The sequence below is a fragment of the Silurus meridionalis genome, chromosome 28, assembly GCF_014805685.1.
Source record: "Silurus meridionalis isolate SWU-2019-XX chromosome 28, ASM1480568v1, whole genome shotgun sequence".
Taxonomy (NCBI): Eukaryota; Metazoa; Chordata; class Actinopteri; order Siluriformes; family Siluridae; genus Silurus; species Silurus meridionalis.
This window is the reverse complement of record NC_060911.1, coordinates 1,651,748-1,655,548: the sequence shown is the minus strand read 5'-3', so window position 1 is coordinate 1,655,548 and position 3,801 is coordinate 1,651,748. Positions and strand designations below refer to the sequence as shown.

General features: G+C 41.9%; 1 long non-coding RNA gene across 1 annotated transcript; it reads right to left on the bottom strand.

Moving 5' to 3' along the window:
* Positions 1-683: 683 nt before the first annotated feature.
* On the bottom strand, positions 684-3,598 carry LOC124381665. The gene is made up of 3 exons (XR_006924912.1): positions 3,372-3,598; positions 1,819-1,995; positions 684-1,086 (listed from the first exon to the last, which is right to left on the bottom strand). It is a non-coding gene; the product is annotated as an uncharacterized LOC124381665 (long non-coding RNA).
* Between the last annotated feature and the right edge of the window lie 203 nt (positions 3,599-3,801).

The window sequence follows — 3,801 nt, the reverse complement described above, 5'->3', positions numbered from 1 at the left end:
TACCTAATGAGAGGAACCAGAAGAAACTCCTCCTCATCTGGGTGACACCAAAGTTCTATCCATTACAATTCCATCATTGTCCATCAAAGTTCTGAACTGTTCACTGATGGACATTTGAATGTAAATCTGTTTATGGGACCTGTAGCCTAAAACCAGTGTAGCAAACAGTTTTTATTAATTACAGACCAAATCCATCCTGAGTTTAACCTTCCACAGTAACCTCATGGGGTTTTAGATTGTTCATGTGGAACCATGTGGAATGTTTGTGAGGAACTTTTTCTTCAGAGTATTTCTTCAGAATGCCAGAAATGTTGAATTTATTTTTTATTTTTTCAAAAGAGAAATACAAATGTTTCTACTCAGAATTTTTTTCTGAAAGTCTGGAAGTTTGTTTTAGGAACTCTGGGCCTATTTTCAGGAACTATTTTTGAAGTTTTATTTTACACATTTTAAAGAAATCATTCTTTTTCAGTAACTCTGGAACATTTCAGGAACCAAGAAACCTTGTTAGAAATAAAACAAAAAAAATCGAAATTTCACTCAAATCAGGAACTTCTTCAGGAACTGTGGGTTAGGTATACATGAATAATCCACCAAGAATCCAAATCTATTCTTTATTTTTGTTTGTTTGTATATATTTATTTTTTACCAAGAACAATGTGCTAGGATTTGAAACATTTTATTTACGCCGGGTTTGCTGGTGTTCTTCTGTTCCTGCACTACAAAACCATGACAGAAACTGTGATATTCTTCTGAAAACGAATTTCACTAAAGCTTTTTTGCTCAAAACAATGTGTCATGGATAAATTGCGTGAATCAAGCGGTGATGGTTCGGTCATCGCTCATTCTGATAATACACTCAATTCTCCAGTGTGTGAGATTAGTAACACTTGGATGCTAATAGCCCCCTCAGTTCTCCCTTTAAGTCAATTTAGATAGATTTTGTGGCTGAACAAATCCTTCAGCATCGATTCGGCAGCCGTTCTCACCCATGCGTGAGTTTATTTCGTGGCTGCCGGCTGTGTGATTGGTCGTGTTAAGTGCGCTGAGACGGAGCTGTGTTTCAGGCAGGATGCTTCAGCGGCTCTGTGGAAGAGATCCATTAAACAAGATGAGTGTGGTGAAGAGCAGAGAGCTCCACATTTCTACTCCTCTTTACACACACTGTGCTGTTAGAGATGACAATTCAGGATCTCAGTCACACTCACAGAATCATCCATCAGTGTCCAAAACGCCAAAACGGTGCCTGCTAAAGGGTGTATCCAGAGGAGGGAAGGCAGAGAGTCAGGGACAAAACAAGACATGGCATAAAAAATTCCAGATACTAAGGAATGGAGTTATGTCCAGAAACAAACGTTTGCCTGAAATGAATGCTTGGATAGTTTACAGCCCTCTTACCACTGACAAGTTTCTATTATCAGTTCATCAAACAATAGCCTTTATTTGCCACATCTACATTACAGCACAGTGAAATCATTTTTTTTGACGGGGTTAAGTGCCTTGCTCAAGGGCCCCATAGTGGCAACTTGTCTTGAACCCCTGACCATATGATCAGTAACTCAGGGCTTTAACCACTGAACCACCACTGCTCCGTGGGTGCTAAAACCTCAGAACTAATGAAGTTAGGGGCTGGTCCAGTGCAGGGGGTGGGGGCAGTGCTAGAGGGTGGGGGCAGTCCAGGGGTGAAAGAGGTGCAAGACCACCCTGGCTCTAAAAACTACAACTGGACTGGAACCCCTGAACTGGTTGTGTCAGGAGCTGAATCCAGTGCAGAGTATGGAAGAGATATAAGGCCATCTCTTTGTTCTAAAAACTTACTGGATTGGAGTCTCTGATCCGGTTATGTCAGGAATTGGGTACAGTGCAGGAACCAGGGACAGAGGTGGTGTAAGTTCATCCTGGCTCGAAACTTGCCCTTGACTGGAACCTCAGAAGGGGGCAGATGAGGTGTAGGATGTGTGCAGTGTAAGGGGGCAGGAAAATGTAGCCAGTCACCTGTAAATATTTGTAAACAACAAGACTGATTAGCACTCACATCTCCCATAACGACTTCAACAGTCATCTGAGACAAACTAGAGAGAAGGCAACATGGAATAGAAATTGCTTTTATTCGAGAACCGGTTCCAGTGGAAAAGAGGTCTTTGAGGTTTCAAGTCACATCAAAAAGTCTAAGAACATATGATTAGAATGCTGCATTTAAAGAGCATCAAGGTGAGAATGGAGCACAGAGGGTTAAGGGCCTTGCTCAAGGGCCCAACAGTGGCAGCTTGGCAATACCGGGACTGGAACCCCGGACCTTCCAATCAGTAACCCAAAGAACAGCGAGATCGAATTCTTCCTTTGGAGAATCGGGTTATTTTAAAAAGAAATGTTTGCATGGAATGGGACTTTCTGAAGCACAGAGTTTCGTCCTCACATGACCCGATGTCTCTATACAGGTTTATACCCTTTTTATTTCTTTTTAAAGAGAGAAAGTCAGATCAGGTAATGTGTTGACTTCTGAAAATGCATTGAATTTACCGGGAAACATCTGAACAAATCTCATGAAAGAATTGCAAGGCTGCATTTTCTTCATCTTTTTTTTTTCTTTCTGACAACAAAATGATGCAAACAGATCGGATTAACGTTCTTCTTTTCCACCTCTTATATGGACCACGTTCAAATGAGCATCTAAATCCGAAATAGTGCTTTTAAAATAGTAGAACAATCTATCCTGGTGGTCACACTTAGTCACGCTTGGATCTTTAACAGGATCTGAATATCTTCTCCTCCTGTGATACGAGGTGAACACCATCAGATGAATTAGCCTATTGTTAGCATGCAAGATAAATATGTCTTTTGTGTTCGCTAATCTCCATGCTTTGGTTTTACAGGTTTTTACAAGCCCTTTATGGCCGCCGGCCAACAGTGTGTGTTATAGCGCCAGGGCCTGAAAGGATAAAATTAACATGTTGTGCTGTTTTAGCAACCGGACTAGCGCTGTGCCGAAGGCCAAAGTGCTGCTCTGGAATCGTTATTTTTAATGGACGATGTGGAAATGTTAGCATAAGTCAAAAATAACAGTGGGAGAACATAATTTTTTCCATTGCCGTGTGCCATCCATCCATGGGGCTGTGATTTCATTTGAACACACGTATTTTTTGATTATGCTAGCTAGCAGGGAGGTCTATAAAGCTGAAGAAAAAATGATCTGGAGAACAGGAAGTTCTACTTCTACTAGGAAGGCAAATTATATCAAGGAACGGCAACATGAATGAACTCCATCACTCTGGGAGGAGAAACGCAATTAAGAGATAACATTCAAACTGATAAAATGTGTGTGTGTGTGTGTGTGTGTGTGTGTGTGTGTGTAAGTGGGAGAAAACACAGACCTGGAGAACGAACCTGAACCTGCTAGATATGAGGCTGAATGATTTTTCCTACTCCTGAAACGATCAGATGGGTCTCCCCGAGGTAAGCAAGAGAGGGAGAGAAAGAATGAGAGGGAGGGAGGGAGAGGAAGAGAGAGAACCAATCGGAGGGTTTGTGTTCCTTTGATCCACAGTGAAAGGGAGAGTAAGAGAAAGGAAGGGAGGAAGATATGGAGAAAGAGAGGAAAAGCGACAGGAATCATGTTCAATCAATCCACAGGGAAAGAAAAGAGAGAAAGATAGACAAAGAGAGAGAGAGAGAGAGAGAGAGAGAGAGAGAGAGAGAGAGAGAGGGGCAGGCAGAGGAAGGAGAGAGAGAGAGAGAGAGAGAGAGAGAGAGTGAGAAAGGGAGCGAGACAGAACTCATTTTCCACTGATCCACAGAAAGAGA